Raw genomic sequence first — 10,000 nt, forward strand, 5'->3', positions numbered from 1 at the left:
TCCTCTCCGGAGGTGTCCTCCCCTCTTATATAATATCCTCAGCAGTCCAAACATCTGCTCAACAGTTCTTTTAAAGGACCCCAGTTTGTAAAAGCTGCAGAACGTGTCGTTTTCATCAAGAGGAGACCGTGTTTAAAGTGTTTAAAGCGTCCCTGTGGACCTTCTGACCGCTAGCAGAGCTCCGTCTCTCCCAGTTCAAAGTACAATGAATGATTATGATTTTATTTATGTGTCAGGCCCACACGGAGTTACATGACAACCACACAAAAGATATTTCATCCACAGCTTCCTCTCCAACGTCCACACACAACACACTCTGCACAAAAGAAAGAATAATAAAAACCACAACGTGACAGTGTAACCCATAAACTGTCCAACTAGAACTAAACATTTCATACATAAAACATAACTCCAGCCACAGAAACATGAATAAGTAAATAAACAGGGAATGTCACTTCCAGACAGAGAATCATTGACACAAAGCCGTCTTTCTTTTAGCCCGACAAAAAGGGTCAGAAAATGTGCCAAAAATGTGCCAAAAATGCGGCAAAAAGGCGACAAAAAGGCAACAAAATGCAACAAAAAGGCAACAAAAAAGCAACAAAAATGCAACAAAAATGCAACAAAAGGCAACAAAATGCAACAAAAGGCAACAAAAAGCAACAAAAAGCAACAAAAAAGGCAACAAAATGCAACAAAAAGGCAACAAAAAGCAACAAAAATGCAACAAAATGCAACAAAAAGGCAACAAAAAGCAACAAAAATGCAACAAAATGCAACAAAAAGCAACAAAAAGGCAACAAAATGCAACAAAAAGCAACAAAAATGCAACAAAATGCAACAAAAAGCAACAAAAGGCAACAAAATGCAACAAAAAGGCAACAAAAAGGCGACAAAAATAAAAAGGCTGCAAATAAAAATGTTTTATGTTCAAACATATATCATCTATATCCTGCCTCCACTTTGTTAAATAACTGAAATCTTAAATCATGATAATGTGGACAATACAAGTCATACACAGGAAAATGAAGAGCCTTCTGTGTCCTTTGTTTTCTTTACTACCGTTGTCTTCTCATGTACTACCGACCTGACGTATTACACAGACGGCAGTATAATCTGCCAGTCGGCACTAAGGCGCTGACCCGCCGGGCCGATGGTCAGTCTGGGAGGTCGGTGACTCGAGTCTGGTCGCTGTGCTCCGTGCCGTCGTCAGCAGGAGGCTTGACGCGTTCGTCCAAGCTAGCCACTTTGGTGGGTGGGATATAGGCCTATATACTGTATGTATGTGTATATACAGGGATATAGGCCTATATACTGTATGTATGTGTATATACAGGGATATAGGCCTATATACTGTATATATGTGTATATATAGGGATATAGGCCTATATACTGTATGTATGTGTATATACAGGGATATAGGCCTATATACTGTATATATGTGTATATATAGGGATATAGGCCTATATACTGTATGTATATGTGTATATATAGGGATATAGGCCTAAATACTGTATGTATATGTGTATATACAGGGATATAGGCCTATATACTGTATATCTGTGTATATACAGGGATATAGGCCTATATACTGTATGTATGTGTATATACAGGGATATAGGCCTATATACTGTATGTATGTGTATATACAGGGATATAGGCCTAAATACTGTATGTATATGTGTATATATAGGGATATAGGGGTTATATACTGTATATATGTGTATATATAGGGATATAGGCCTAAATACTGTATGTATATGTGTATATATAGGGATATAGGCCTAAATACTGTATGTATATGTGTATATATAGGGATATAGGCTTATATACTGTATGTATATGTGTATATATGAACTATTGTAACACTGGCCACGGTCGACACAGACACACAGCTGTGATCTGCAGCTCTACCGCTGCCTCCATCACTGTAGTTTATTAGTGTTATTAGTTAGTTCCTAACTCTTTAAAAACACCAAAGATAACACAAACTGACTGAGCTTTTCTGAGAGCTCCGAGTATCTTAAAGTGTTTCCACGTGTCCGTGGAGCTCCGTGTGTGTTTCTAACGCTTGTTCAGCAAATGTTTCGAATAGTTTCAGAGTACTGTACACGAGCTCAACTCAGACTGAAGTAAAGAATCTGATGCTTTCAGACTTCAGAGAAACAAAGAGACTTCAGTCAGACTGAAGGAAACACACACACACACACACACACACACACACACACACACACACACACACACACACACAATTAATGAGGCTCTGCAGCAGTGGACCAGCTGTGTCGCAGATCTCACTCTGCATGAGCAGGATTACTGTGTGTGTGTGTGTGTGTGTGTGTGTGTGTGTGTGTGTGTGTGTGTGCGTGTGCCTGTGCCTGTGCCTGTGCGTGTGCGTGCAAGTGTTTGCAGACGGAAATATCCCAAAGTCTTTCTATAAACACGTCGTGGAGTAAATCACAGACAGTGAACATGATGGTGAGAACATTTGAATCCAGAAGCTCAACAGCGTTTCTGCTTCTTTATTAAAGGAACCTCATGTATTCCCAACAATTAGTAACAAGCTGTAATGTTACCCTACAGGACTAATGTTCAGCAGCAGTTAGAGTCACTAAAAGTTCTGTTGTTGCTGCTGACAGACTCAGATTATTATTCTAAGTGTGTGACAACATTATGGGATGGATCCCTACAGAGATAGACCTTTTAGTTAAAGAGTAAGATCCTTTTAGTTTAACATGAAACAGCCCCGAAATCACCGTCACCAAATTACACCAGACTCCATGTAAATAATCAGGACTTTTATCATCGTAAAACACACTTCATTCAAAGTGGACAGAAACTAAATCAAACTACCAAAAGCCGTCTTGGTTCATCTTTCCACTGTTCCAACAATCACCACTCTGGTTTGGTTGAAATAAACCCTTAATTCACCCATTTACATGTGGAAATATGCTGGCTCTATACACGCTAAAAGTCCTGATTATTTACATGGAGTCTGGTGGAAATATGCTGGCTCTATACACGCTAAAAGTCCTGATTATTTACATGGAGTCTGGTGGAAATATGCTGGCTCTATACACGCTAAAAGTCCTGATTATTTACATGGAGTCTGGTGGAAATATGCTGGCTCTATACACGCTAAAAGTCCTGATTATTTACATGGAGTCTGGTGGCTAGCTTCCTTTCTCAGCGTGGACTTAAAACGCATCACTCGAACTTTTGCGTGCTAATGTCACCGGGTGACAGCATTTATTAACCATAACCATAGTGAGAAATACAGACTGAGTTTTGTGGAGGCTTCATTAGCTTTGGATCAACTCATTTGGATGTTCATTGATATAAAATAGTCTCTCCCAGTCTCTCCCAGTCTCTCAGTGTCTCTCCCAGTCTCTCAGTGTCTCTCCCAGTCTCTCCCAGTCCCTCCCAGTCTCTCCCAGTCTCTCCCAGTCCCTCCCAGTCCCTCCCAGTCCCTCCCAGTCCCTCCCAGTCTCTCCCAGTCCCTCACAGTCTCTCCCAGTCCCTCCCAGTCTCTCCCAGACTCTCCCAGTCCCTCCCAGTATCTCCCAGTTTCTCAGTGTCTCTCCCAGTCTCTCCCAGTCCCTCCCAGTCTCTCCCAGACCCTCCCAGTCCCTCCCAGTATCTCCCAGTTTCTCAGTGTCTCTCCCAGTCCCTCCCAGTCCCTCCCAGTCTCTCCCAGTCCCTCCCAGTCTCTCCCAGTCTCTCCCAGTCCCTCCCAGTCTCTCAGTGTCTCTCCCAGTCCCTCCCAGTCTCTCCCAGTCCCTCCCAGTCCCTCCCAGTCTCTCCCAGTCTCTCCCAGTCTCTCAGTGTCTCTCCCAGTCTCTCCCAGTCTCTCCCAGTCTCTCCCAGTCCCTCCCAGTCCCTCCCAGTCTCTCCCAGTCTCTCCCAGTCCCTCCCAGTCTCTCAGTGTCTCTCCCAGTCCCTCCCAGTCTCTCCCAGTCTCTCCCAGTGTCTCCCAGTCCCTCCCAGTCTCTCAGTGTCTCTCCCAGTCTCTCCCAGTGTCTCCCAGTCCCTCCCAGTCTCTCAGTGTCTCTCCCAGTCTCTCCCAGTCTCTCCCAGTCTCTCCCAGTGTCTCCCTCCCAGTCTCTCCCAGTCTCTCCCAGTCTCTCCCAGTCCCTCCCAGTCCCTCCCAGTCTCTCAGCAGCTTCTTTAATGAAATCAAAGTTACATTCTGGAGACAGAACGAGGAGAAACTCCAGAGCTCTGCAGCCTCCAATCACAGCGGCAGTAAAATGTAAACAGATGGAGATCAGCTACCGAGACTGTGTGTGTGTGTGTGTGTGTGTGTGTGTGTGTGTGTGTGTGTGTGTGTGTGTGTGTGTGTGTGTGTGTGTGTGTGTGTGTGTGTGTGTGTGTGTGTGTGTGTGTGTGTGTGTGTGTGTCTGTCTGTGTGTCTGTCTGTGTGTGTGTGTGTGTATATGTGTGTGTGTGTGTGTGTGTGTGTGTGTGTGTGTGTGTGTGTGTGTGTGTGTGTGTGTGTGTGTGTGTGTGTGTGTGTGTGTGTGTGTGTGTGTGTGTGTGTGTGTGTGTGTGTGGGGAGTGTGTGTGTGTGTGTGTGTGTGTGTGTGTGTGTGTGTGTGTGTGTCTGGGTGTGTGTCTGTGTGTCTCTGTGTGTGTGTGTGTGTGTGTGTGTGTGTGTGTTCACACACACACACACACACACACACACACACGTTGGACTGATTATTAAACCAGATGGAAACTCGACTCCTGTTTGGTCTTCACATAAACAAAGATGGCCGCCGTGGAATTCTGACAAAACAAACAGAGCGAGGTCGCAGTAACTCAGCCGCCTCGAGGGAAACCTTCCAGAAACATCCAGCAGAGAAACATTCGTCTCCGACTCCAGGCTGTCAGTCAAACATGAACCCAGAAACAGAACTTCTTCACATGAAGAAGTGTCGGTGAAAGAAGAGAGTGTAACTGTAGCCACGGTGACAGATATACGATAATGATGCAATATTAGGCTACATGTTTACACAATTACGTCTATTAGTTCTCCTTCTCATGACTCGCTGACACACTGTTCCTCACTAAAACAACCATGTAAAGCCTCTGGTACCATTGTCTGCCAGCTCTGAAATGTCACACATGTTAAAGTGACAGAAATATAAATGGAGTCTGGTGAGCACACCAAACTCCATTCATATTTCTGTCACTTAAAGGGTAGTTCTTCTTATGACTCGCTGACACACTATTCCTCACAAAAACAATCATGTAAAGCCTCTGGTACCGTTGTTTAAATGTAATAACCCTGGACTCGTATTCCTCCATGTTTTTGTGTCTAACTGAGGGTTGCTGGAAGTGTCTACACTCTAAAAGTGTAACATAATAATAATTATATAATAGCAGTGTCATGATTTTAATTTGAACACATTAAAGTGACAGAAATATGAATGGAGTCTGGTGTGCACACCAAACTTTTCTTTAGCTTTTCTTTAACCTGGACTCTCTGTCTCCACGTCTGTGTCTGAGTGTCTGATGGGACAACAATCTCTGAAACTGGTCCAGGATTAAACCAGAACCAATCAGATTATTATTATAAGTGTGTGACAACATTATGGGATGGATCCCTACAGAGATAGACCTTTTAGTTAAAGAGTAAGATCCTTTTAGTTTAACATGAAACAGCCCCGAAATCACCATCACCAAACTACACCAGACTCCATGTAAATAATCAGGACTTTTAGCGTGTATAGAGCCAGCATATTTCCACCAGACTCCATGTAAATAATCAGGACTTTTAGCGTGTATAGAGCCAGCATATCTCCACCAGACTCCATGTAAATAATCAGGACTTTTAGCGTGTATAGAGCCAGCATATTTCCACCAGACTCCATGTAAATAATCAGGACTTTTAGCGTGTATAGAGCCAGCATATCTCCACCAGACTCCATGTAAATAATCAGGACTTTTAGCGTGTATAGAGCCAGCATATCTCCACATGTAAATGGCTGAATTAAGGGTTTATTTCAACCAAACCAGAGTGGTGATTGTTGGAACAGTGGAAAGATGAACCAAGACGGCTTCTGATAGTTTGATTTAGTTTCTGTCCACTTTGAATGAAGTGTGTTTTACGATGATAAAAGTCCTGATTATTTACATGGAGTCTGGTGGAAATATGCTGGCTCTATACACACTAAAAGTCCTGATTATTTACATGGAGTCTGGTGGAAATATGCTGGCTCTATACACACTAAAAGTCCTGATTATTTACATGGAGTCTGGTGGAAATATGCTGGCTCTATACACACTAAAAGTCCTGATTATTTACATGGAGTCTGGTGGAGATATGCTGGCTCTATACACGCTAAAAGTCCTGATTATTTACATGGAGTCTGGTGGAAATATGCTGGCTCTATACACACTAAAAGTCCTGATTATTTACATGGAGTCTGGTGGAGATATGCTGGCTCTATACACGCTAAAAGTCCTGATTATTTACATGGAGTCTGGTGGAGATATGCTGGCTCTATACACGCTAAAAGTCCTGATTATTTACATGGAGTCTGGTGGAGATATGCTGGCTCTATACACGCTAAAAGTCCTGATTATTTACATGGAGTCTGGTGGGTGTAGCGAAAGCAATCGTCGTTTTTGAGCAACAAAAAGCAGGACTCAAATTCCTTATATGTCAGTGTTTCCTCCTTGGTTTGTGGAAGTCTTATGTGCGCGTATTTGGCGGGGCGGGGGTTTAGGCGTCCTTTCTGAAGAAAATGTTGGTCATTAAAGCTGACTCTGATTATGATATTTAGGACAGCCATGGAGAAGTGACTTACAGAGTGAAACTGAATGAAGGACACAGTGTTTGAGAGTTTAGTTTAGGGAAGGAGGGGGGAAGGGGGGAGGGTCTGAGGTCTCAGCGGGGGAGACGGGGGAGTAGGGGGTCTGTGAGTTATGGTGGGGGAGGGTGGGTATTATGAGTCTTCCTTCTGCTGTCCTGCTGATCCTCATTCACAGAAACCTGCTGACAGGAGTGTAAATCTAATGAAACTGTCACAGATAAGAGCTGAGTGTTTCCACAGACTCTGTGTGTGTGTGTGTGTGTGTGTGTGTGTGTGTGTGTGTGTGTGTGTGTGTGTGTGTGTGTGTGTGTGTGTGTGTGTGTGTGTGTGTGTGTGTGTGTGTGTGTGTGTGTGTGTGTGTCTGTGTGTGTGCGTGTGTGCGTGTGTGCGTGTGTGTGTGTGTGTGTGTGTGTGTGTGTGTGTGTGTGTGTGTGTGTGTGTGTGTGTGTGTGCGTGTGTGCGTGTGTGTGTCTGTGTGTGTGTCTGTGTGTCTGTATGTGTCTGTGTGTCTGTGTGTGTGTGTGTGTGTGTGTGTGTGTGTGTGTGTGTGTGTGTGTGTGTGTGTGTGTGTGTGTGTGTGTGTGTGTGTGTGTGTGTGTGTGTGTCTGTGTGTGTGTGTGTGTGTGTGTGTGTCTGTGCGTGTGTGCGTGTGTGTGTGTGTGTGTGTGTGTGTGTGCGTGTGTGTGTGTGTGTGTGTGTGTCTGTGTGTCTGTATGTGTCTGTGTGTGTGTGTGTGTGTGTGTGTCTGTGTGTGTGTGTGTGTGTGTGTGCTGTGTGTGTGTGTGTGTGTGCGTGTGTGTGTGTGTGTGTCTGTGTGTGTGTGTGTGTGTGTGTGTGCGTGTGTGTGTGTGTGTCTGTGCGTGTGTGTGTGTGTGTGTGTGTGTGTGTGTGTGTGTGTGTGTGTGCGTGTGTGTGCGTGTGTGTGTGTCGTCCACAGAAACTCTCACTTCCTCTTTTTCCCCCGTTTCCTGATCCGAGCTGAAAGAATCCGTTTGTGAGAAACGTTTTAAAGCTGTGTTCAACATCCTGCCGAGCGACTGACAGTCTGTAATAAAAACACAGAAATACATGAACATATATAACTGAAGCACATTTACAGACAGCCCTGCTCCTACTTCTCACCATTGTTCTTTCTCCAAAGTATTTTCTGTATTTTCAACTTCTAAATCCATTCATGTCACTTATATGTTATATATATTATATTATCATATCACACCAAAAACAGAAAGAGAGGTTTCTGCGTCCTCCAAGAGACGCTGTACTCCGTTACAGGTAGATTGAGACTAGAGTTTAGATTCTCTGCCGGAGCCTTTATCCATTACCTTATTAGCCTAATTGGGTGGGGAGAAAGCCATGCCATAATCAGAAATATTATAAATATATATATAGGCTATATAAAAGTAACAAATGTGTACAAAAGTTAGGCTGCAGTTACAAAATGCAACACGTGTCATGCGCGGAGTCTCCTTCTCTCGCATGCATCACACCAGGCCTGCTGGGCTGTATGGTGGAGCATCACACCGGGCCTGCTGCTGGGCTGTATGGTGGAGCATCACACCAGGCCTGATGGGCTATATGGTGTAGCATCACACCGGGCCTGCTGCTGGGCTGTATGGTGGAGCATCACACCGGGCCTGCTGGGCTGTATGGTGGAGCATCACACCAGGCCTGCTGGGCTGTATGGTGGAGCATCACACCAGGCCTGCTGCTGGGCTGTATGGTGGAGCATCACACCAGGCCTGCTGCTGGGCTGTATGGTGGAGCATCACACTAGGCCTGCTGGGCTGTATGGTGGAGCATCACACCGGGCCTGCTGGGCTGTATGGTGGAGCATCACACCGGGCCTGTGGGCTGTATGGTGGAGCATCACACCGGGCCTGCTGTGGGCTGTATGGTGGAGCATCACACCGGGCCTGCTGTGCTGTATGGTGGAGCATCACACCGGGCCTGCTGTGGGCTGTACTGTGGAGCATCACACCGGGCCTGCTGTGGGCTGTATGGTGGAGCATCACACCGGGCCTGCTGTGGGCTGTATGGTGGAGCATCACACCGGGCCTGCTGGGCTGTATGGTGGAGCATCACACCGGGCCTGCTGTGGGCTGTACTGTGGAGCATCACACCGGGCCTGCTGTGGGCTGTATTGTGTATCTTAAGTGCAACATGGAGCTTGAAGATGTAAAGAAAACTTAACTTTGAAGTAAACTGGGCTACATCGTGTCCCCCCCCTGCAGCACTGTTGTCGGCCAGTGCGTCAGCATGCAGACCGTGGTGAAGGACGGTATTAATTAGGTGATGGAGACCAGAAAGTGTCCTATATGGTTCCAGGGCTTTGAGTATGTTGATATCTTGATCTGTTCCCCTCACTAGTCAGCTGAGGGAGCAGCTATAGGGTCGACGCTGAAGAAACACGACGTTTCTTCATTCGGGTCCATTTGCGATCCGTTCCGTTCTGAATAAACTAACAGCAGTTTACGTGCTTCGTCCTTGTTGCATTATTCATTAAGATCATTCTGAACAGATTTCTGGAGTTCAAACAACTCTGAATTGTAGTTAGTTAACGTCAGTTATAACGGACACGTATCAAAACATTGTCAGGTTTAAATCGGGCTCGGGCTCATAATTCCAGTTAATGTGTCGGGCCGGGCTCGGACGCAACGTGCACGGGCTCGGGTAGGGTCGGGCTTGATTTTTTGGGCCCGATCTAAGCTCTAATTGAGACCCTCTCAGGTAGATAGAGACCCTCTCAGGTAGATTGAGACCCTTCCAGATAGATAGAGACCCTCTCAGGTAGATAGAGACCCTCTCAGGTAGATTGAGACCCTCTCAGATAGATAGAGACCCTCTCAGGTAGATAGAGACCCTCTCAGGTAGATTGAGACCCTTCCAGATAGATAGAGACCCTCTCAGGTAGATTGAGACCCTCTCAGGTAGATTGAGACCCTTCCAGATAGATAGAGACCCTCTCAGATAGATAGAGACCCTCTGAGGTAGATTGAGACCCTCTCAGGTAGATTGAGACCCTTCCAGATAGATAGAGACCCTCTCAGATAGATAGAGACCCTCTCAGGTAGATTGAGACCCTCTCAGGTAGATTGAGACCCTCCCAGGTAGATTGAGACCCTCTCAGGTAGATAGAGACCCTTCCAGATAGATAGAGACCCTCTCATATAGATAGAGACCCTCTCAGGTAGATTGAG

The 10,000-nt window shown here is 45.4% G+C and overlaps 1 protein-coding gene across 1 annotated transcript in view; it reads left to right on the forward strand.

The window, feature by feature from the left end:
- The window catches only part of tgfbi (transforming growth factor, beta-induced), a 46,659-nt gene that overhangs the window by 4,496 nt on the left and 32,163 nt on the right, over positions 1 to 10,000 (forward strand). The window lies entirely within an intron of this gene.

The sequence above is a fragment of the Sander vitreus genome, chromosome 10 (assembly GCF_031162955.1).
Source record: "Sander vitreus isolate 19-12246 chromosome 10, sanVit1, whole genome shotgun sequence".
In the NCBI taxonomy this organism is placed as follows: Eukaryota; Metazoa; Chordata; class Actinopteri; order Perciformes; family Percidae; genus Sander; species Sander vitreus.